This window comes from Suricata suricatta, chromosome 4 (genome assembly GCF_006229205.1).
Source record: "Suricata suricatta isolate VVHF042 chromosome 4, meerkat_22Aug2017_6uvM2_HiC, whole genome shotgun sequence".
Lineage (NCBI taxonomy): Eukaryota > Metazoa > Chordata > Mammalia > Carnivora > Herpestidae > Suricata > Suricata suricatta.
Window position 1 is genome coordinate 4,846,446 of NC_043703.1, and position 25,557 is coordinate 4,872,002.

At 44.6% G+C, this 25,557-nt stretch overlaps 1 protein-coding gene and 1 long non-coding RNA gene across 2 annotated transcripts in view; one reads left to right on the plus strand and one right to left on the minus strand.

The window, feature by feature from the left end:
- FAM155A (family with sequence similarity 155 member A) overlaps nucleotides 1–25,557 on the plus strand; it is a 619,559-nt gene that overhangs the window by 592,073 nt on the left and 1,929 nt on the right. The window lies entirely within an intron of this gene.
- Nucleotides 12,134–17,004, minus strand: LOC115289325. The gene is made up of 2 exons (XR_003907560.1): nucleotides 16,907–17,004; nucleotides 12,134–13,186 (listed from the first exon to the last, which is right to left on the minus strand). It is a non-coding gene; the product is annotated as an uncharacterized LOC115289325 (long non-coding RNA).

Consider the following 25,557-nt stretch of genomic DNA (forward strand, 5'->3'; position numbering starts at 1 on the left):
ATCTGCCCAGAAAGGGCATCTCAGCCCTCGGTTTCTTTTGGCCACAGTTACTAGGTTCGGTGTTGAGCGCATCATGTTTGTGTGGTTGACGTGACTTCCCATCACCTACGTTTGAATGTATTCAATGTTCAGGTCTCGATCACCCACTACTTCGTGTGTCTGTGACCCTTAGGAAGCCCATCACGTTTGAAAAAAAGCAGAATATCTGATAACGCACGCTACTGCTTTCATGCTCTTTGCCTGAGGATGCTCCCGAAGGTCATGACCAGGCGTCCCGACCACAAACATAGATGACCAGGAGCGTTCCCCCTGTATGTTTCATTCTGATTCTGTTTTAGGAAATGAAGGTGAGACGCTTTGCCTGAGATCACTCTTGTTTTGTTTTGTTTTGTTTTTAATTTCTGTTCAAGAATAAAACTGACACATTCCTGAAGGGGTATTTGAAAAATTAATTCGGGAAAAGTCCTGAGGGGCTGTCAGGGTGAAACCTGTCTTTACTGGGAGGCGTTATTGAGCTGAGCCTTCTCAAGCAGGGCTCTGTCCCCAGCTCAGCTCACAGAGTGCGCTGCTATTTTAGAAACCCGGCTTCTTTGCCTTCCGGGTGCGAGAGTGGAGACGCTGGTAGATTCTGGATGTCAGCCCATCACTGTGTCATTACGTGGGCTTCCCCTCTGCACCCGCCCTCGCCTCGTTCTAGAATCCCCGAGAGAAATCCTTGATTGCTTACCTGTAATAGTGAACCAACATTAGGAAAACAGACGTAGCGGAGGATCACAGGCTGTGGCTGCTATGGTAACAAACATGGAAATTACCATTTGATTGATAGATAAAATAGAGTCGACAAGATTTGCTGCTGTATTTTTCATAAATTATTGAAAGAAAAAAGTAAAGCCGGTCTGCTGGGGGTTACTGACAATGGAGATGAAACATATTTTGAGAAATCTGTGTAAATTCTGCAGTTCATTCTTTTGGCTGTGACAAGAATGAGGTTATGTTTCTGTCTCTGGGGGAACGCGGTGGGCTGCTGTTGGTGGTGCTGGTGACAGGGCTGATTAGAAGTGATGGAGGACGGGCGCCCCCTGGTGGCGCGGGTGCGCTACTGCAGAAGGAGGTGGTGGCCAGGCCCCGGGGTGAGGGGGGAGGAATGGGAGGAAATAACTTTGATTCGCATATCATTCAAATTAGAGAGGAATTTTCCTAATGTCTCCTGTCTTATAACCCACAAGAGAGCATTATAACTGTGAAAGATTATTTCCAAACCCCAGTTCTGACATGACAGAGGCTGATACAATTTTTTTCCAACCACTTCAAGACCTTCTAATTAAAGGAGCATTTTAGTAGAAAAATTTGCTGCCCGTAGGTTTCCATTTGCACACCTGTGCTATTTTAAATTTCTGTCTTCTCCTCAGTGTGTGTGTTTCACTATTTTCTCGAATGAGGTGGAGGGTGAGTTCTGGAAAGAAGGCCCTGTGCAGCTTTGGTTATAGTGACATTTAATGTCACTGGACAGCTCCTAGTAAACGTATAAAGAGTCCGGCCGAGAGGAGAACGTGCAGGGACGTGGCATGACTAGAACAAAGCAAAGAAATATGAAACCGGGCTCTTACAAAAATCACCCAAGTAGACTGTAGTCACCTGGCGTGCTGGGGATGCCTTCTTCCATTAAAACATCGTACTTTCTGAGGCTTATTCAACTTCACGTATTCGGATCCGAGTTCAGGTCTTCGTCCTCAAGGCTGGTTTTCCGGCCTCCACGCTGACGTTTTCCCAGTGGCTCAGATCTGCCTTCAGCCAGGGGATAACGCAGGGAAGAGGCCCTGAGTAGCAGAGTGGATGCCTGGATTCTGCCCATGACTGTGGGTTTTGGAAAGTCTGCCCTCCCGAAGGTTTCCATTTCCTCGTCTCTGCAAGTGGCTCTCAGAATCCGGAGCAGTAGGAAGAGACCACACTCGTGCGTGGGGGCAGAAAGGCCCTGGCTCCTGACTGGTCCCAGGAGGAACTGGGGGGTAAAGGCATCCCGCCCTCGCTTTGCTGAGCCTACCCTTGGCCAGCCTGCTCGCCCACACACACTCCAGGGGTTCTCACAGAGCGCACGGTGTCCTCCCGTGCTCCTCCATCTGCGTTGCCTCGGTGATCCAGGAGGAGAATGAAAAGGGATTCGATCAGAAAAAGCCGAGGAAGCAGCCCTAACAAGTGTGCATCCTGGATGTCAGTGAGCTCGGAGCTCACTGCTTCAGAGAGCCGCCGACGCCGAGCCCGTGGCCCTTTGCTGGCCTGTCGTCAGGCAGGCGGCCACTGCAGACGGACCCGGCAGAGAGCCGGCCTCTGCGGTGTGAGGGAGGCCGTGAGTGACATCAGCCTGCAGGCGAGTGACCCTCCTGGGCCAGACGGCCGCGTCCAGTTATCTCCGCACCGCCGAGGCTGCATGGCCGCCCTCTGCTCAAGCCAGAACCTTCAGGGCTACCCCAACAGAGGGGCAAGTGCCGGGCCCCCAGACGGCGAGCTGGTGAGTCTGGGCTTAGGTGGAAGTTGAATCCAAATGGTAGAGATTTTTCTCTAGAATGAGAAGGGGATGAAATATGCATCCTCTACACATTCCCTGGAACTGTGTGACCGAGAAGCCTGGAAGTGCGTCCGAAGGGCATGAGAGCGAGGGAAGGATTCTAGTTCTGGAAGTTCAGCCTCAGAAGGGTTGGGCCTAGAGGGAGAGCCCAGAACAGGTGAAGTCTTATTCACGAAGGCGTGGGCGGCTTTGGCTTCAGTTAAACATCTCCGTGAGCTATTTCTGTATCAGCCCTGCAGCTCTAGGGGTACCGCGCCACCTGGGCACTGCAGTGACCTCAGGATTATAGAGGCGTCACGCAGTGTCCTGTTGAGTTTCCACGGCGTCATACAGAGGCTTCCCTGGACACACACCCCAAAAGAACGCTGTTATTCCAGAAACAAGGATCGATCCACATTCCCTGGCTGTCAGTCCAGTGTTTGTGTTACTGGAGCAGCAGGAAATGACCAGTCGATCCTGAGGTTAGATGGTAAGATGTTTCCTTTTCGCAAAACAGCCAGACAAAGCCGACTGTGGGGGAGTGAGAAGTCAGATTGCGACGCCCAGTCTCCGCAGCACAGTCCCCTCGTCCTGGCTGCACGGGACCACGGATCGCATTGAACAGGAGCATTACAAAGAGTCTCCGCCCAGTCCATTCTTTCTGGTTAAAGAGAACTGACATACTCTGTTCTCTGGAAATTGTGTTTAGATGGCTAGCTGTTTTTTCTTTTTCTTCTTTTTTTTTAATGTTTATTTTTGGGAGTGAGAAAGACAGAGCATGAGCAGGGGAGGGGCTGAGAGAGAGAGAGACAGAATCCAAAGCAGCTGCTGGTTCGGAGCTATCAGCACAGAGCCCAACGCGGGGCTCGAACCCACAACCTCGAGATCATGACCTGAGCTGAAGTCGGACACTTAACCGACGGCTAACTTTTTCAGCGTAAGCAAGACTTGTAGATTGTGTACATACAAACATGCACACGTATTAGAAAGAAGGGTCAGGACAAGGACCCGGGGTCTGAAATGTTTGCGTAAATAATACTGCCGACCTAAACGCCTGTCTTCTGCTGTAGGTTTGGCCATAAGTGCATGTTTGTATCCCATGAAGAAATGATGCTCTAGATCATTTTAGAAAGGAGAGTGAACTAATTTTTCTCAATTTTCAACTCTTGTGGGGTTTTTTTTAATGATCTGGCTTGAAATTACCAGATGAGATGGTTATTGTTCATCATAATTTCTCATTTATCAGCTAATCATAATATCTACTATTTAAAAAAAGAATATCGGCACACATCTTCAGTGTGCACTTTCTTCAACTTAGTATAATTTAGAAACTCAGTTTCACACCCATGATGCAGTCTTGGCTGGAAATAATTTTTAAAATTTTCTTTGAAACTAATTTTCATTCTCTTTATACTTTCGGAGATTTATTCAAATGTATAAGCGTGTGTACAGACACACACACACACACACACAAACATAAAGCCACATATATAATATGTCATATATCATTAACTTATATATACAAGTCATATGTATAATTTAAAAACACATATAATTTAAAAAGCCACATTTCACGAATAACGCAGATAACTATTAGTGGAAATATGTTTAAAAATTAAAACTCAGTTTCTAAGCATGGCTTGAAAATCAGCTTTAACGCCAATTCCAAAAACAGGAGTGAGTACAACTAGGAAAGACAGCGTGGATGGAATTAATGCCTAACCTCCCCCGAAGAAAGGTTGAAAATGCAAAGCCCCGTTGGGAACAAAGCCTTGAGGATGCTATTGAAGGTGGCAATTTTACTGCCTTTATTTCTTAGAGTTTGCACTACCTTTTAGTCTCAAACGTGGCATACTGTCTCTTTATTAACCTGTATGTGCTGCCCAAAGTCAGGCCGAGGGGCCAAAACACTGGCTTCACCACGAGACTCATCCCTTCTGGCACGTGTAGGGTTCGTGGTAGCCTTCATCAGAAGTCTCTCCTTGCTGAACATTCCGTTTTCGGAGGGGGGAGAGAAAGCTTAGCAAAGTTGACTTGGGACATTTGCCATAATTCAGCCTTTCTCTGTGAACGTGGGGCTCGGAAAGTCCCAGAAAGTCCAGCTTTCTCCTCCACCTTCAGGAACAAACATTGCAGGAGAAATTAAAATAATTCCAACCACAAGAGAAAGAATTGTCTGGAGAGAGGATCTATTTCTTATTGCATTACGAATTCTTAGATTGTTGAAAGATGCGGAGTCCTGTTTTGAGCCATACGGAACCACAGACTGTGGAGTGTGATCTCTTCCAAGGTCAATTACTATGTGCACGGACATAGAAAAGAGCAGCGTCTTTGCCACACAGAGCATGTTTTAAAGCCCGGTTTTCAGGAGCTGGATGCGAAGTTGTCCCTAGCCATCTTTTCTCTTCCAGTGTCTCTACTGCGGGATGGCCGGGTGACATTTTCCCGGCATCCCACCCCTGCTCCCCTCAGTGATCTTTCTTCTTAGTTTGAACGTGGAGTTTGCACCGGCTGCCTCCATGAGTAGGAGCAAGTCTATATGGCCACACTGATGTCACTGAGACCAAAGCCTCTATTACATACACTTGAAATAAATAAATTGTAGTTACTTAGGCTTGAGTTGGTGGTACACGCATCGGGCACAGTATTTGAAAGATACTAAGGAGTGGAATTTAAGCTGATTCCTTCCCCTCCCCCCACCCCGGCAACCCAGCCGTCGGCTAGAGAAGTATCGTTACCCAGTCAGTTCCGAAGTGAACTTGACATCTGTTACTAAGTCCTTTCCTCCACTTACGATGTCATCTGTAGGTCAATGCCGTTCGGAGAGCCGGAGGTGGGTTTACGGGGTCGGAGGGTCTGTGAGGCTAGTGTTTGGAAGAAATTTGCCAGGTCCCATGCCCGCCAAGGATCGTCCCTCTCTCAGAGCCCTATGGCCCCGAGGTGGTCTTCACGCTCCCGAACAGGCTGGACTTGACCCCCGTGACCCACCGTCCTCACCAGCCTCCCTTGCCATCTCGTCTTTGGAGCCCAGCTCTCTGGACGCCACCCAGCGAGAGCGTCCCGCTGCCCAGCACAGCCTTCCCCGTGCCCCCACCTGACCAACCCTTGGCACCTGTTGTCTCCTTAGGAGGCCCCTGGCACCCCAGGCCTGCGGAGGGTCTATTTGTGCCCACAGCACCCTGCGACTGCATCTTGTCCTCCTGCTGTGTTGCAGGGCAAGACATCACGTTGGGCTGGCACGACCTCCCCGCCTCCCCCCCCCCCCCCCCCCCCCCCCCCCCCCCCCCCCCCCCCCCCCCCCCCCGCCTCATGCTGAACCCCGCTGGGGCCAGAATTTATGCTGCTCCCGGCGGTGTCCCCAGGGCCCACAGAAGGGCTCAGTAAGCAGTCACCTAATGTGTAACAGCCTCCAGGGCTCTGTGGGGGGGACCCCTTTAGGCGAGGTAGGGGAGGCACCTCGGGAAGGCATGGTGGTACAGGCCCTGGGGGCTGGCAGGTGCCTTCTCTCTGTCTCCCTCTGCTGGCAGCCTCTGGAGGCTCATGATCCGATGCACTTTAAGGAAATGTTCCTCCTTCGGAGACAAAAGAGAGTCGGTGCTTCACTGTACAGCCATTTGTTTGCTCACATTCCGTCCCCCGCCATGTGCATTATGAAGACGCAGGGGGAAGGGAGTCGTCCATCCTCCTGCGCCCACTTACTCAGCACAGTCGGGACACAGGGACCTTAACAAAAGCCCAACCACTGATGTGACATCTCACCTTATGGGGTGTACATTTCAAATGCCCCACTCCAAATTGAGTGTGACAATTCTGTCTCCAGCCCCACCCCCAAATCCACAGGCTGTGGTCCTAACCCCTCGTGCCTCAGAATGTGACGTTATTTGAAAGTAGGGTCTTTATGGAGGTAATCACATTAAAGTAAGTCATGACTTTACTCATCCAGTTATTACTGTCTGTATAAATTTGCCTGTAACAAAATACCATTGACTAGGGGTTTAAACAACAGAAATTAATTTTCTGGTGGTTCTAGAGGCCAGAGGTCCAACACCAACATGCTGTCAGGTGTGGTTTCTCCAAAGGTCTTCTTGCCATGCCTGCACATTGCTTTCCTTTTACGTGTGGCCCCCGGTGCCCCCCTGTGTGTCCAGATTTTCTCTTTCTATAAGGACATCAGTCAGATCAGAGTAGGACCTCCCTAAAGACTTCATTTTAAATTAATCGCCTCTTTAAAGGCCCTATCTCCAAATATGGCCACCTTCTGAGGTACTAGAAATTAGGGCTTCAACATATCAATTTTAAGGGACTCAGTTGGTCCCACAAGAGCAGGCTCATAAAATAGGAAAAGTTGGACACACAGAGAGTAGATGCTGTGAAGAAGCAAAGGGAGAAGATATTCATCTACAAACCAACTGATCAACGCTGTTACCTCGAATTTCCAGCCCCCAGAAACGTGAGACCAGGCATTCTTGTTGTTCAAGCCCCCCGTTGCGGTGCTGCATTACGGCAGCTCTGACCAAGGCCTCGCAATTTTGGAATAAAACAGACACATTCAATATTGTTTGTTCAAGAATAGAATCACGTCTGAGTCTTCTATGAAGACAAATTTTGCGTACTTCAAAAGTTCTAGAGGATTAGAAGGGAGGAAGCAATAAAAAGGAATTATAAAGGCAACAATCCAGCTCAGCCAAGAGGATTTAGAAGATAATAGTTATGTAGAGAGAGTCATAATGAAGAGAGAGTATTCACCATCACAGATCATTTTTAATTGTAAAATTAAATTATTTTCGTAAATCTCACAAACCTCCTTTCAAAGGAGTTTAGAACCACAATCAATTTGCAGCGTTGTTGCGTGTGCTGTGTCCACATTTTCGTGGTCCAATGGTCAGGAGATCTTTAAGGCTGAATCTGAAAACCCTTCACCTCGGAAAACAGTTGGTAGGGACTTTTTATTTTGGAAAATCTAGCCACTCTCTGTGCTCTCTGTTCAGTCTTGCTGCGAAACTAAAACTGCTCCAGAAAATAACTTCTATTGTAAGTGCGGGGTGAGGGGGCGGGAGACGGAAAAACTCTAGCCACATAAACTTTCCATCTCTGGATAAATTGTCTTCCTTTTGGAAATGTGAATGTTCTAATCACTTCTAACCTCCTCTTGCGTTGGAAAAAAATATAACATATAACAGTTTCATGAAATTTGTGGACAGCTTCTGAGTTCTAAATCTTAATCCTTACAAAAAGAAGGGCTTACATGTATGTTCACTGCTTTTGTTCTTCCCAGAAAGAGAGAACTTTGGAAACGTGGAGAAACCTGCCTCAGGGGAAACATCAAATTTATTGAAAACTCGTGAGCTCCATCAATTAGCACAAGCAGAAGCAAATGCGAGAGATAACCAGGGGACTCCTTGTGTGAAATTGTGGAGTCTCGGGGCTGAAAGGACCTTGGCTGTCATTTAGTGCCATGGCAGGCCTTACGCTGGCCCCAAGGACTGCTGCCTGGAATGAGGGAGAAGTGAGGTGTCACTAGGAACACGTAGAGTGACCAGCTAGAAACATCTACTGGGTAGAGAAGCAGGCAAGGCCTTGTCCAGCACATAACTCAATGATTAAACTTGGCAGATAAGAACATTGAAGAGTAGAGAAATTAGGGAGCCTTCCCAAGTCTCAGGGAGGCTGATGGCAGAAGCCAGCATATCCGACTTCCAGCATAGCACAGCGCCTGCTCTCATTCACTGGTCCTTTTCACCAGAACTTTCCTTTGCACCTGCAGTAGCTAACCCCTTCTCCACTGTGACTTTTTTTACCACAAGCTTGACTCCAGAGGGTCATGAGCTGTTCTGGCTTCCATTATAAAACACCTGCTATGCTAGAGAAAAACACCCAAGGATAAGTGTGATGAAAATTATACTGTTTCCCCTGCGTATTTTACCTCCTGGACACTGTGTTCTGTGTCTTTTCCTCCTAAGTAGTTTCTTTTGCATTGTCACATAGTCCATAAAAATTTACAAGGGGCATCTAGGGGGTCTCAGTTTGTTAAGTGTCAAGACTTTGGCTCCAGTCGTGAACTTGTGGTTCGTGCTGACAGCTCAGAGCCTGGAGCCTGCTTCAGATTCTGTGTGTCCCTCTCTCTCTGCCCCTCCCCCATTTGCACTCTGTTTCTCTCTCTCAAAAATAAAGAATTAAAAAAATTTTTTAATCTCCTAAGGACCCATTGCATTAATTTTCTAGTGCTGCTATAACAGATTGTCATGAATGCATTGGTTAGTGGCTTAAACCAATATAAATGTATTACCTCACGGTTTTATAGATCCCAGTGTGGACATGGATCTCACTGGGGTAAAATCAGATGTCAGAAGGCTGTATTCCTTCTAAAGGCTCAAAGAGAAGAAAGTGTTCGCAATCATTCTCATTGTTGGTGAAATTTATTGCCTTGTCACTGTTGGACCACAGTCCCTCTTTTCTTGCTGCCTGTCTGCTAAGATTCTCCCAGCTTCTAGAAGCCACCCACATTCCTTGGCTTGCTCTTCCTCATCTCCATGTTCAAAGTCAACAATGGTAGAGAAGATTCTTCACCCATCAGATCTCTCTTACCCATGATTTGGTCTCCTTTCCATTTTAAGAGCTCATGCTATTGGATTAGTCTCCCTTGGGTCAATTTCCCTATTTTGAGGTCAGGTAATGAGCAGCCGTAATTCCATCTGCATCCTTAATTCCTTTTTGCCATGTAATCAGATATTCACAGATACTGGGAATTCAGATTTAGACATCTCTCTGGGGGAAGCCATCATTTTGCATACATCTGTTATCAGGCACTGTGCCAGACGCTGGTGATAATAGACGGTAGAGAGCCGATAACAGATGAATAGATGTGGTTCGTAACCTACGAAATGCATGTTCGTTGTAGAATTAGCAAATTAAATAAAAACTAGACTCATGTTGTTACATGTGAAGTATTAACAGAGACCAGAGCAGGAGGGGAACAATTCACTGTATCTCCATTACTTTTCTTGGAAGTAAGTATGGAGAGTGTTACTATCACAGATGCACAGACAAGAAAAGGGGATACAGAGAAACTAGTTTTCTTCAGTTTTTTGGGGTGTATTTATTTATTTTGAGAGAGAGAGAGAAGAGGAGGGGCAGAGAGTGAGAAAGAGAGAACAAGAGAATCCCAAGCAGGCTCCACAAGGTCAGGTCATTGGCTGATATAATCTTAAATCCAGAGATAAGCATCAGTCTTATATACTAATCATTAGATAGAAAAATAGAGAGAGAGATGATAGATGATAGATAGATAGATAGATAGATAGATAGACAGATAGATAGATATGGATAGATGAAGGAACATAGATATGATGTGCATGTAGGCATATTGATCTATAGATATGAGCAATGGGGTATAGATGTGGATCAATCGCTTGCTAGTTCTGTCTCCAATGCCCACTTTACTCTCTCTCCCCAGCTCTGGGCTCTGCTTTTCTCTCCGGTAACTGATTTGACCAACAGCGACAGATCTATAACCTCTCAGTTTAGAAACAACAGCAGGAAGAGATTACCCCATTCCTGGTGTGTTTGCAGAAGTCCCGGGTTAAAGTCGGGTAGTCTGACCCTTGTCCTGTGTCCACACTTGAGCAATCACTGTGCCATGGGCCAGTCAGGCTATTCCAGGGCCGTCCTGCACGGGGGAGGGACCCAATCAGCCTCACCTGCACCGCATCCATCCAGCGGGGTGGGCTGTTCCCCAAAGTAAAATCTCTGTACCGTCCATCATTTAGGGTAACGTCCCTTACATGAAACCATGGCTGCCCACCACCTGCCACCCCCGCCGTCAAGGGGTTGGAGGAAGCGTGCGTGACCTTCCCGGGAGGGCTCTGCTGAGAAGCACCGAGTCGGAGCCCAAAACAGCCCCATCCTCTGTATGACTCTTAACTGGCCCCGAGCTACCAACTGCACTGAAGAAAAGATGCATCTCTTTGAAAAAAATATAACCTCTTGGGTCAAAGAGCTTTAAAACCTCCCAGCCTCTTCTCTGTAAAGCCATATTTATTGCTATATTTATGCTTGAAAATGTACGCCTAATCATTTTAAAACATTTAGCGACAGCGCATAAGCAAAAAGAAGATAAGAAAAACTATCAGCCGCCACCAAGGGGAAAATAGCATTCTACACAACGACTAGGGCTTGGAATCCTTGAATATGCTTCTAGGGCGTAACTTATCACTTGAGTAATAATACCGGATATGAGTATAAAGTACTTATGTGTTTTACTAATTACAGGACTATATTTTTAAAAATGCTCCTGTGAACATGTATGCACACTTGTTTCCATGCACTTCGGATTTCTTAAACTCACTGAAGTGAGCTTGGTGGCCAAAAGGACACACAAAAGTTTAGTTTTTGATCCTTATTGCCCAAAACTCAGAAAGCTTATGACCACACGTAGATCCCCCACAGCAGGCATTGTACTTCCGGCTTCTCACTCCTTTGCGGACATAGGATATTTTAATGAATGTGTCTCTATGATTTAACTGAAGCATGATACATCATTACTTCTTGGTTCTTTACATACTATTTTTGGATTTTCTTGACACTGGTTCTTTTTATCTCTTTTATATTGCCTCATAGCATCTAATTTAAATTTCATACCGAATCTTTTCTTTTTTTCCTTCCTTTCTTTCTCTCATGACCCATGCACGCTCCCCTTTTCCTGCATCTGATTCTTGTGGGAAAGACACAGTTCTTAAGCATGCTGCTTCCTTCACATATAACAGAATGGCTGACAGATCAAACACGGCAGGGGCCCCGGGGAGGAGACCCACAGAGCAAACCTTCTCGATATGCTAGTGTTTTTTGTATCATCTCTGAGACACACTTCAAACCTCATTCTTATTATTCTTTATATCTTCTCAGTTTAATAATTTCCCACCAAACAGATACTCTCCATCTCTCAGATAAGAGTTATAACTGAGTGTTAAATCCTTTTGTTTCCCCCATCCCCCCACACACCTCAAGAAAAAGAGAGAGAGAGAATCATTTCCTAATGTTTTATCTCGACCACTGTAAACTCATTCTTCGGTTAATTAGCAACCATTGTCAGGCTCCTTTGTATTTTGTTAAAACTTGAGTCTTGTTTCTTCAATGGCAGGTATAAACCAATGACCCCAGAGGGCGACAATCAGAAAGCAAAACAGAAATAATTCAAGATGTCATTGGATGAAATGAATCATATTTATGCTGCAGCGCCTGACATTGTAACTAAGGAAATAAGCAGTTAAAATGCTGCTGCCTGAAGCATTCCCTGTGGTAGTTGGCATCCAAGAGCATCGCTCAGTGGAAAACGGGTGGGAACATCAGCTCTAACTTTATTTTTAACGGAAGTGAGCATTCTAATGATGAGCGAGAGCCTGTCAAGGTAGCTCCTCCATCCAGCAGACCCCGCCTGCCTGCCATCAATCTCACTGTTTCTGTGATTCCTTTCTGAAAATGATCACCTCATTTTATTTTATTTTATTTTCATTTGAATGCCCTACTTTAAGTGTTGAGACTGCTAGAATTCAGTTCGATTCAAACCTGAAAAATAAAAGTGGCCAATAATTCCAGTTAACATATATAGTTTTTTTATTTACATGGACTTTAAAATATGGAGACATCTTCTTCTCTGGTCTGCAAACTGTGCACATACACTTGCTTTCCATTAGACTCAATACTACCAATTTCAGTTTGAGCATTTATTTGGAGCAAAAAACATTTTGACTGAAATCACAAACTGATTGTGTTCACATTTAATGGTTCAAACACTGGTCCATCAAATTGGGAAAATAATTTTCCCCTAACTCATGGAAAAGAATGCCTATTTTTGAAGTCAGGCTCTCGTGATGAGGTGTTTCAGGCCTTGAAGCCATGAACATGAGTCTGCATTTGCTGAGCCCACATAGGTGTCGGGATAGTTGTGTGTGTGTCCTGGGATTACACAGAAAGTCTGATTTTCTTTTTAGAAAGAAAAGCAGGAAATGTTGTTCGTACTCTTGAAACACTGATGGATCAAAGCATTAGCAAAACTGTCTCTCCAATTACAGCTCATGGTTTGAGAGACCGCAGCCACAGAATTATTTATATAGTTTCCTGTTTTTAAGATTTCCCTTGCAGACTCAGAGTTCCCCAGGATTTCCAAATTAAACAAAACAAAACAAAGACTGCGGGGTAGATACTAAACAATGGTGCAGATTTATAATCAGTGAGCCCCCTGTGCCATTTCACAGAGGAAAGTAACAAAAGTGACTAGAAACACAACAGAACAGGTCGTGTCCTTAACAAGGACCATCCAGTTGTCCCCCTGTGGCTTCTTGGCACATGCTGCCGAACAAGCTAGTGGAAGCACGAAGTCGCAGAACCATCTCTGAGAGAGTTCCAGCGTTTTCACCTCCTCCTGTGATGTGGGTTCCTGTGACACACGTACACACCCTTCTCTCAATTTCTGAAATGCGTTTCCTGGAACTCCTTCGACACTTCCCATCTGCGAGAGAGAGAGCAGTCTCATCAGAGAAGACAGAGCATCTCACGGCCTTGATGACTCCTGGCCAAGAAGGAGAAGGCACTGAGATTTGTATTTCTTTCCCTGGGGACTCTTGAAAATTCCACTGGAGTCGCTGGTACCTGGTAACCGATCAGAATAAGGAAGAGGAGCATGAGTATTTCTGTCCCAATGGTGCCCATGGCCTGGGACCTTGCACTGTTTTTGATGCTTTTGTAAACCCAAATGGCTACACCTTACGGCTTTCCTCCACACCATCCAACAAAGTCCTCATCAAGGCTGCCATCAAAGGATTCATTAGGGAAGCGGTGGACTATGCAAGTGATCGATCTAGTGAGAATGTATCTCCTTTGTCCATCCCCTTTTCTTTTTCTTTTCTATTTTCTTAGAATACATTTTTAAAATTAAAAACAAATCGCTACAATGATTTTCAGGAACATAACAATGTGAAATGTGATATTTAACAGCATGTGCTAGATTTCTGTTTAGATTATATGCTCTCAGGCTGCAGACGGTCTGTTTTTCTTGTACAGAAAACTTTAAGGCCCATTCTTGAGGAAATTCTCTGCTCAGCTTCAAGACCTTTCAAAGGTCCAATTTACTTCTCCACTCAGCTTACGGCCTTAATGAATGAGTGAATTCTCTGCAGAACTTCTCTGCCATTTTAATGTGGGCTTTTGATTTTCATTTCATTTAGCATCATTTTCAGTTTTTAGAGCAATGCATTTTTGAGTTAATGCACGGTTAGCTTTCAGCTCTGGATGGCCTTTATATGCCCAGGTATTTTTGCTTTGTCATCTAAGAGACTCAACTTACTAGAGCATTCTCTTACAACTCAAGGGGCACGATTCCTTGTTCCTTCCCTGCATCACATAAATACTTATTGTTATTTTGGGAATAAACAGCCTGCCAGGTGGTTAGAGCACCAGGATGGAGTGAAGGAGTGATCCTTATGCTCAACAATGTCGGCTGGAAGAAAAGGAATCTAATGCTATAATATCAGTTAGATCTAAGACTGATGCCAACGTTTGTTCATCATACTAGTCTCACACACCTGCCACTAAACTATTCAGGTGGAAAAATTTGTCCTTGCTCAGACAAGATAACTATAAAATTTATAAGTATACAGATACTCAGAAGTCTGATTCTACTCTTTTTTGTAGATGGTCATTATGGATTGGGATTTTTTTTTAATTTCTTTGGTTGACCTCTCATTTTATACTGTTTTACCAGCCCAATTATAAAATAACCCTGGGGACACCTGACTCTTGGTTTCAGCTCAAGTCATGATCTCAAGGATTGTAGGTTTGAACTCCATGTAGGGCTCTGTGCTGACAGTGTGAGGTCTGCTTGGGATTCTCTCTTTCCCTCTCTCTTTCTTTACCCCCCTCCACTCTCTCTCTGTGTCTCTCAAAATAAATAAACTTTAAAAATTTTAAAATAAATAACCCTAGAAAATGATCAAGTTTTCAAGAGGTGACTTACTTTAATATTTTTACCTCTAAAAAAAGTGGACACGTTTGAATACCAGTGCTGATACCATATTTTTGGTGGGCAGTTTCTAAATAAATTCTACATTGTGTTCATGTGAAATCACTACTCTAGCCAACGTAAAATGAAACGATATTAAAATTGAAACACTATGTTCTACAACCCTCAGGTTTTGCATGATGGTGAAAAGTTGTCTTGGTAATGGATGTGATTTCTGGTTCAAACCGGCAGACTGAAGCCAACATTTTACTTCCCATCTGTCTCTAAATCTTATCAAAATTGAAATAAAAGCTACAAAATTAAATACATTCATAGAAACAATAAAACCATTTTGGGTGTTTTTGTTTTTGCTTTTTTGAGAAAGTGGGACACTATTAAAATGGAGACTTAAAACATTTTTCTGGAGAAAAGGCAGCTGTAAGACTTTAGAAGACAGAGCAGGGGTGGCATCAAGAGCAGGCGTGAGAGAGCCCACAGCGGGGAGGGGACCGTTCCTCCAGCAGCACCATCTGCTGATCCCGACTCATTCTGAGGGTGTACGGGGAGCGGGAAGGCACAGAGACCGAAGGCGCTCTGATAGAGGGAGGACTCTTGGCAGACACTGGAGCCAACTGGTTGACCCATTCCTCCACTCGCAGGGATGGTGTTCGCCCACAAAACCCGGGACCCCCCTGTTAATGACATTGAATGAGAAGGAAGCGGGGAAACCTTCGTAGGAGCAGTCCCTGTGGGAGTGCTGGGAACGGCTTGTCCTCCTCATCCCCGTTCACTCACCCAAGGAGAATGTTTGAATGAGAGAGACCAGCGAGCCGAAGACCAAGAGAGAGAAATTTTATATGGAAGAGCCGGGATCCACCCAACATAAGGTTTTTGGAGAAAACAGAACAAAACCATCAAGGATACAAGTGTGGAGGTGGGAGAGGGCTTGGTTATCAAAGCAACATCTGATGGACTTTCTCCACAGTGAGCAAAAAACAGTGTGGTCTCAGATGGAAAGGGCTCAGCAAAAGCATCTGTAATGAAACCACATGCAAACATATTTTCTTGAAATTTTAGAGTACACTAGACACATGGAATGCCCAAAGAGGTTTCATAGAGAATAGCCAAGCCCTCCGTGAAGAAGAGGGGTGCTGACATCAGGGTGCATTTTGGACTCCTTGGTCTTCTCCCCCCGTGATATGTCTGGGATCACGTGACCTTCCAGACACATGACATGGCGGAAAGCACTCTGCATGTGAAGTTAAGCTTACCAATCAGCTCGCCTCCAAAACAGAAAGGCTGTCATGGATTAACCAGGTGGGCCAATGGCATCGCAGCACAGCGAAGCATGGGCCAGAAAGGTGAGAGAAAGAGAAGACACAAAGGACCCAAGCCTGCTGTGCTAGGTCTTACCTCGGGGAACGGGGCCACCGGCCAGGGGTGCAGGTGGCCTCTAGAAATAGCATCTTCAGGCGACAGCCCACAAGGAAAAGGGATCTCGGCACTCTGACCACGTGAGAGCGAATTCTGCTCACCTCCTGAATCAGCCTGGATAGTCAAGGCCAACACCTTGATTTCAGCCTCCTGCAACCCCAAGCGGGGAAGCCGGTCAATCTAGCAGAGGCATCCAGCCTACAGAATTGGGGAGGATTGAATGAATGGGGTTTAGGCCACTGTGCCTGTGACAGGTCTTACAGCTGCCCTGAAAAGCAAATGCAGATCTTGGTACTGGAGGGGTGGGGCCCTGTGGCAAATAGCAGGAGATGTGGAAGCAGCTTTGGAACAAGGCGGCGGGGGGAGTTGGGAGAAGATGGAGGAAGAGGATAGTGAGATTCCCAGACTGCCTTGAACAGGATGTTAGAAGTGTGGCGTTAGAGACCACCGGCCGGAGCTCAGCGAGGAAGAAGGAGGGTGTTAATGGAAAGGGGAAGCATGACATGTGGTGTCCGAAGCGTAGCAGACTCCTGTCCTGCAGGAGCTCGGAAGGCAGAGACTGTGAGCAAGGAAGATGGCTCTCCCGCCGAAAAGATTTCCCAGCCAAATGTTGAAGAGGCAGCCTGGCATTTTGTTGCTGCTTGCAATAAAATGCAAAAGTGATAAATTGAGGGAACTGTTAAACAATACAGATCCAGGATTTGATGACTTGGGGACTCTCTGTCTTCCAAGAGAGCAAGAGATTAAAACCCTTTCCTGTCAGGAAAGCACGTTCTAGAGAAAACAGAACAGAACAGAGGATTCTGTGGGAAAATACCTCAGAAAGCTTGAATGATCAGAGTAGGAAGTCACCCAAGGGCTCTTCGAAGAGGTGAAAAGTGTGACTCCCCGCCCCCCTCAGCCACCTGAGCAGTAGCCCACAGCAGAGAAGGGCTTACCTGGGGAAGATCCGTGGAAGAGCATCTCATGTGAAGGAGTGTCTCCTTGTGACACAGATCAGGATCTCATGCGTTGTTGAGAATTTGTGTCAACAAGAACGCTGCCAGCTTGGACTGGAAGGGACAGAGACAGGATGGAAGGAAGAGAGGGTGCGGACCCCCCCCAAACACAGTAATGAAACTTCCCAGCAGCAAACACATGATGTTCATCATAAAAGAGGAAGGATGAGTCAGAGGGCAGAGCTCGGAGCCCAGAGGGGCAGCTGAGAACCACACATGATTCTCCCCAGGCCTGGAAATCAAATGGAGTCTGTGCAGCTGGACTTCAACACTGATTTGGACCGATGACCCCTTTTCCTTCTGTTTTCTTCCTTTCTGAGGCAGAGTATCAGTAACTTCTGGCCTCTGCCTATCTCAGCATTGTATGTTGGGAGCCTTTTAGTTTCACAGATGGAGAGGAATTTTGTCCCAGGATGGATTACACCTAGAGTCACATCAATACCTAATGTAGGTGATTGGACTATAAGATTCGGATATTTTGAAATAAGATTTAGAGATTTCTGCACTTTGAGTTGCTGTATTAGAGGGAGACATTTGGAACCCTGGGATGTGGATGTGGTTTGCATGTGGCATGGTTGTGAATCCTTGGAAGCCAGAGGGCAGAGTGGTAGACTGAATAATGACCCACTCCCTCGCCACCTCCCCAAAAGGCCCCTAACCTCATCTTCAGAACCTGTGAACACATTGCAAGGCAGAAGAGACTTTGCAGGTGGGATGAAGTTTATGGACCTTGAGGTAGAGGATTTTTCCGGATCATCTAGGTGGACCCATTCTAATCACCTGAGCCCTGAAAACCACAGAAGAAGGCAGACAGTCAGAGCAGAGTGTGAAAGGCAGAAGAGATGATGATAAAGGAGAAGTCAGAGAGATTGGACGAATGGGCGGGATTTGGTGAGTCATCATTAGCTTTGAACTTGGAGAAAGGGGCCATGAGCCAATAAACAGGACGCACAGCCTCTGGACACTGGGAATTACCCTGCCACCAGCACCCAAGGACATCAGGACCCCAGTCCTACAAGCAGAGGGAACCACATTCTGCCAACAAACCGAATGGCCATAGAAGTGAATTCTTCCTGAGGGTCTCTGCGAAGCAACTCAGCCCTGCCAATGTCTTGACTTTGGTTTGTGAACATGAGGCAGAGAAAGCAGTCAGCCTGCTAGACCTCTGACCCAAGGGCTGTGCATAAATATCTGTGTGATGGTTTAGCTGCTAAATAAGTAGTGATCTGTTACCAACATCAGGAAGAAACACATAAAGTTAGAATTTCTACCACCGCCCTGGGTGCTCAGAGACAGTAAAGTAATGCCTCCAAAGTTATTAGAAGAAAAAGATTATGAATCCAGGATTTGTACCTGAGAAACTAGCTTCCAGAATGCGAGAATGAAGTTTATTTGCTTAAATTAATTATGTATACTCATGGGGGCACCTAGGTGGCTCAGGCGGTTAGGCATCTGGCTCTTGGTTTCAGCTCAAGTCATGATCTCACGGGTCATGGGTTTGAGCCCCTCGTTGGATTCTGTGCCGACAGTGCGGAGCCTGCTTGGGAATTTTGTCTCTCTCTCTCTCTCTCTGCCCCTCCCCCTGCTCACTCAGTCTCTCTTGATCTCTCTCTCAAAATAAAGACACTTAAAAATTTTTGTTAAATATGTGTACTCATGAAAATTTACCTTTAACCCACGCTATCTGCAACGTAAATTGAAGTTCTACTCTAGTAAAACAAGGGCACAGAAAGAAGATAATGTAGGCTCTCAAAGCAGGTAGTATAGTGAAAAATAAATGGTAAGATGATATCTGTGCCACAACATAACCCATTTGGACTAGAACATTGGGACTGATATGTTTAGGAGGTGGGAGCAGCGATCCAGGAAAGAAGGGTAAAATATTTTCCTGATATATCAACTATGAAAGACAATTAGAACTCTGGAAAAATATGCAAGAGAGTTATGAGTCACATAGAAAACTATCCAAAATGTTTATGATTTTTATGAATTAATAAAGCATAAAAGTGAGAATCTATTTTGCCTAATGTTTAAACTATCTTCAGTAATATTGTAAAGAAATGGGATTAAATGAGCCTTAAGGATGTAATATTCAAAATCAGCATATAGAACACAGACGCATAGGAAAATGCCATTGTAGTTTTAGGAAAAAGCAGTGATGGGCCACAGGTAGGGATCACTGAGGGAAGGAGAGAACTATATGTTACAGCCTCCTCAGTGGATCTGAAATCACTGGATTAAGGAGTAGATGGAGGAGTTTGTTGTATAGAGTTCTGAAGATAATCACTCCCAACATAAAAGCAAATAAAAAAGCAGGAACAGAATCCATCCATCATGTTTGTCTCCGGAGAAGAGGGTTAGGATTGAAGAGAAAGAAAGGTAATGTTTTGCTTTTTGATGTTGTTCGAGCATTTTTATTTCCATGCACATGGAATAATTTTCTCATCGCCATTATTACCAATTTATTTCCAAAATATTTATTTTTTTATTATGAAAATACATTCTGGCTAAGCTCTCTTAGGTGGGTACAAGTAAAAGGTTATCATGCAGTCTTATGCTTAGTATCTTTTCAACAATTCCTACTAAGGAATTCCTGTTAACAATTCCTATTACGGGGGGACAAAGAGCAGACAGTAAGTGGCCAAGTAAACAGAAGCATCTGACTGTCCCACTTCTGACTCCGGTAAAATAACCGAGGGCACGGGGATCTCTAGGTCATCAGCAAGGGCCCATCCACGTGCCTGAAACTGAGCCGTTTCTTCGAGAGGAATGGAAATCGGATCACAGGAGAGCGCCCTGGGGGCTTCCCTGCAATCCTTCACCCCAGAGGAAAGCTCGAGTCCTGTGACCCCTCAAGTCCTCACTTGGAGGAAAATGGTTTACGGATAAGGGCCGGCCAACCAGACGGCCGCGCAGGTCCCCGGGGGAGGCACAGGCTTTGTCTCCAAGCAGCACAGAGGTGGGAGTCACATGGGTATCGTGAAGGAACCCAGAGAAGACTCAGGTGAACAAAACCAACTTGGGCAGGGCCACCCAGAGCGCTGGACCCTCACTGCCCTTCTCACCCCATCCTTGGTGGGGGTGGGGGTCGGGCGGTTGAGATGTCAAACTAAGTAATACAGTCACTTGAGCTGTTTTTACACATTGCTGTTCAAAGAGAAATACACAGAACAGTACTTCCTAGGGCTGTTGTAAGAAAAATGTGTCACGATTTTGGAGGCCAGACATCTGAGGTCAAGGTGTGGGGAGGGTCAGTCCCTTCTGAGGGGTGTGAGGGAGTGTCTGTTCCCACTGCCACCTAGCTCCTGGGCGCTTGCTGGCCACTTTGCTATTCCTTGGCTCGTCGATACATCACTTCTCCACCTGACCTTCTCCCTGGGTCTGTTCAAAATGTTCTCTCCGTCCATGTCTGTCTCTGTGTCCAATTTCCTTTTTCTTTTAATTTTTAATATATGGACATGGATCACATTGGATTAGGTATCCCGTAATGACCTCATCTTGATTAAGTCTCTGAAGATCCTCTCTCTCCAAATCAGGTCACATTCTGTGGTACTAGGTTCTAGGTCTTTAATATGTCTGCAGGGGACTTGGTTCAAACTTTAACACACAGGAAACGAAATATGGAATCTAATAAAATACGCTTTACGTGAAAGCAGGAAGTTGAGAAGCAGAATGGTATAGCACATATCGGAGAAAAGTTACTCCAAGGTAATTTTAGACAGCATCTACTCAATAAGACCCAAGAACATATAGAAACTTTAAAACAAGAGGAGAAGAGTTGGAAGGGAGTTTTTCTGGGAAGCAGGCAACCATAATACTGGGCTTAGGTTTTGAAAAGAAAATATTGCAGGGCAACAAAGAAAATTTGCAAATACATGCTAGATGGATAGCATCAACCATCTAGAAATCGGAATCAATGAAAGGGAGGGACAAGCATAAAGAATACAGGGCCCAGGTTCAAGGTGGAGACCAGCAGTACCGAAATGGAGAGAGGGAAAGTGATAAGTTGAAAACATACAAAACATAAAACTGAAGAACAAAACAAAGAAATGATTGGAAATACTTTTCTGTGCTTCAGCACACTTCTATGGGCTGGTGAAAGTGATTCCCCCCCATTCTGACAAAATTTCAGAAATTAGGTTAAATTCCAAACATTCCCGAATCTGAGAATGAAGGCAGTGTGCTACAGGTTCCAGGGGAAAATACGTATTTGACCACTGACATCATATTTCTCTTTCACGAAGAGTGGACTGTGTCTGCTCTGCGGACTCTCTCTCCAGTGTGTGGCTGTTGGTCCCGCGTGAGTGAGAGAAACGGTCCCATGGATTTGCCTTCCCAGGGGTGTGTCACCAGAACCCCGCCATCCCTGTCACCTGGCATTGGACTGAAGGAACAAAATGCCAGTGTCCTGTGTGTCCACATACATGAAAAGGCAGCCCAGCCCGCTTGCCCAGGGAGATGTGCACCTGGAAATGCAGAGATCCAGGATGCAGCACTCACCTGTCTGATGCCCACGTGCTCCCGTGATTTGTCCTCTGTGTTGCCTGGTGTGCTCTCGGCCTTGCAGTTCATGAAATAGACTCGAATTTCCCCAGTATTGCTCCCACCGCCTGTTTTGTTCTTTTCATGTTTTCACCCAAATTAGCTCCTCTGGGTTTCTCTTAATTGCAATGACATAATCCCTGAATAAGATAAATATAAAGCAATATGCAAATATTATTAATAATTACTGCATGAGGGGGGCCTGGGTTCTCAGTTGGTTGAGCAACTGACATTGGTGAAGGTCGTGATCTTGCTGTTCATGGGTTCGAGCCCCACATGGGCTCTGTACTGACAGCTCAGAGCCTGGAGCCTGCTTCTGATTCTGTGTGTCCCTCTCTCTCTGCACCTCCTCTGCTCATGATCTGTCTCTTTCTGTCTCTCAAAAATAAATAAATGTTAAAAAAAATTTGAAAAAAGAGAATCTGATGGTTAACTGTCTGAGCCACCCAGGGTCCTGAGAAAATGAACTTTTTTAAAGGCCACATTCTTGGTGCGCCTGGGTGGCTCAGTCAGTTAAGCGTCCGGCTTCGGCTCAGGTCATGATCTCACGGTTTGTGGGTTCGAGCCCCACACTGGGCTCTGTGCTGACAGCTAGCTCAGAGCCTGGAGCCTGCTTCAGATTCTGTGTCTCCCTCTCTCTCTGCCCCTACCCTGCTTGTGCTGTCTCTGTCTCTCAAAAATAAATTTAAAAAAAACATTAAAAAAATAAAGCCTACATTCTTGAAATTAAGGTAAATAAAACTTGAAATTAGTGACAAAAATAGTTTTGAAAAGATATCAACTGACATTCTTAAAAAGCCATAAAACACTCTCTTAAGTCACATAGATATAAAAGGGAATGTACATTACAACTACAGAATATGTAAAATCACTGCATATTAAAACATAAAAGAATTGAAAGAAGCTATACTCAGAAGAAAATTTAGAGCAATAACATTAAGGGAAAACATTAATTTAAATGAGTAAAGTAGCATTCAATTCAATATGGTTAGAAGATGAATAATAAAAGAAATCTAAACAGAGGATGAAGAAGAATTAACATAATTAAGAAATTGATGCATTAACAAACAGAATAAATATCAGAACATATCCATTTTCAAGACCGGTATCTCTGATCATGCAAAGGAAAGTGGGCAAAAAAATCTTCCAAGTCTTATCAGGGACAAAAAAGGATGAAATAAAGTATTAACAATAAAGAAGAGAATATAGAATCCTCGTCTTAAAATATGTTATGTATAACTCTATATTAATAAACGTAAACCTATCAATAAAACAGTCTATTTTTAGAGAAATATGAATGATCAGACCTAAAAAATGACAAGCCTGACAGATTAATAGCCATAAGAGAAACTCTAAAATTATGCAAATTACCTTAAAGAAAACACTGTATCCAGAAAGTTTTATAGATTCCAAGGCACATAAATTATTCTAGAGTTTCTAAAACTCTGTAGTTATGTCTATAGACCACACATGTTTATTGCATGCATATTACATATATAATCTCACTTAGTAATATACACACAAAATTTAAAATTACTCCTACCAAATCAAATAATGATCAGCAATGCAGTCACACATGCTGAATAGAATTTTATTCACATGTGAAATCAATAAAGTTACATGCATGCTTATGTGTGAATACATTTGTCTGTATACATTAAAACGTTGGGGAAACAAATTCCAGCAGTTTCTTCTTGTTTCTTTTTTCATCCTAATGAAGTCAGATTTGGGGTGATTTCCCCCTTCTCTTTACTGTACTGTTTTTTAAACTTTTGCATTCCGAAAAATATTAAGCATATTACATGTTCAGATATGTTAAAAAATTAGTCATATACTTCTGGACTTAAAGACAGTAAAAGGTAAATTACTGAGATAATGAAGGATTATATTTAAATATTATCATGTGTTTATTTTAATGATTTCCTTAGAATATTTGGCCTTCCTGTACTTAGATAATATTTATAATGACCACACTAGAATCATTGTTGAGAGCTATTAAAAATCATGTTCTTCCATAGTGATTCAGACTGATTGAAAACAGAAAAATAATTTGAATTGGATGTTTTGTAATGGTTTTCCTCATAATAAATTCTTTTTTAATCTCTTTTTTAATTTGTTTAATGTTTATTTATTTATGAGAGAGAGAGAGAGACATCACAAGCAGTGAAAGGGCAGAGGGAGACAGAATCCGAAGCAGGCTCCAGGCTCTGAGCTGTCAGCACAGAGCCCCACCTCGGGCTCAAACCCTCAAACCATGAGATCATGACCTAAGCCAAAGTCGGAAGCTTAACCGACTGAGCCACTGGGGTGCCCCCCTGACAATAAATTCTGATTCTATTCTTTCTCCCAACTTACAATTGCAATAATTATTATGTGAGATGTTACTATCTGCAAGCACCATCCTAAGCAATTTATGTATATTATTTAAGTGTCAAAAAAACTCCATCAGGTTGGTACTATATGATAGAATAGTACTTGCTATTATTATTATTATTTAATGTCAAATGGCAGCTAATGCTTCACTAGAGATTTCAAATAGAGTATTTTGTAAGCAAAATATATCAGAACATTTCATCCCCTGAAAATTCCCCTTTTCTCTTTTGTAACCCCAATCACATATATTTCTGCAATGAAATTATTGTTTGAGAAGTGCTTTCTTTTCCTTTGGAAAGTAGTCCTGGTGGTCCCCTGAGGGATGTGGGAGACTGAGCCGCTGGGGTCAGTCTCCCGGGAAGCCTGTCTGCGCGCAGGTGATTCTCCTGCCAGGGGGTCACGGAAGGAGGATCCGGCAGAGGGACAGTGTCCGGAGCTGGAGCCCCCCTCACCCCCACACAGATGCCCTGATGATTGAAGGCTAGTGCCCAGGGGCCGAGAGACAGTTTCTGGGGAGAGACTGAGGCAGGATCCACCTGCTGGTATTATTCCTAGCTGAAAGAACGAATCAGAGAGGGAACAGAGCCAAATGAGATAGAGAAAAGTACAGTGATGTTTTTTACGCAGACCCAACAGAAAAGAAATTGTTCGTAGGCATGAATCCGAAAAGATGGAAGAATGGATAAGGAGATGACAATCAAAACCTCTAGAAGAGAAACTGGTGCACGGCAAAGGGCTTGTTGGAACCTGGAGCAGTGAGCACTAATGCAGCAGAAGGGGACCAGTGAGCCCGGTTCACACCCCAGGCCCTCCAGGCAGAGACCACGGAGGGCGAGGGCGGCTGATTCTGTGCAGGGGACAGCAGAGCGGGCGCCCGGTGGAAAGTGGAAATCTGTTAGAAGCTATCAGATCTCCACAGCCCATGCCAGCTGTTTCCTGCCTGCACTCAGAGCAAAGCACCTGCTTCTTTCTTTATGCAGGGAGTACCGGTTTTTTGGGAGACAGTTGGAGAAAGGCACTGGACTGATGTGCCACCAGCGGGAGGTAGGTTGGAGGAGCCAAAGGAAAGGTCAGATGAACTTGTACACATGGGATGTAGACTTCCCCATCCCCAGCTGTCTTCTCCCATCTGGTTCTCAGGAACCTGGGAGCACAGCCTTTGCTCTCCTGGCCAGAGAAGCCACCTGTTTTCTGGGAAGTTGGATCCACGGACATGTACACGCTTCTCCATCTAAACAGTTCAGGCAGGTCCCCTTTCCAGGTCACTCACAGCCCTGCTTAGGTGTCACAGTGCAATACTTTCTACTACAGACCTTCAATCAAAGATGCACAAACTTCTCGTGTAAAAAGTAAGAGATGAACAAACCAAGAAGAAAAAAAATGACTTTACGAAACCAGGACCCACGCAGGGAGCAAATAAAACATGACAAATAACAACTCGGCAAATATCTCCATGATAGAAGAATATATCACAACTGTGAAATGAGAACAGTCAGTTCAAAACAACAACAGCATTCGGAGTACATGAAAGAGCTCTTGGAAATTAAAATGTGATAGAAAACAAAACCCTCAATAAAATCATTACACAACAAAACTCCCTAAATCCTCTAGAAAGTAGAGCAAAGAGATGAAGTGGCATAAAGTAGTAGAGATGAGATAAGAGAATTGAAAGGCAG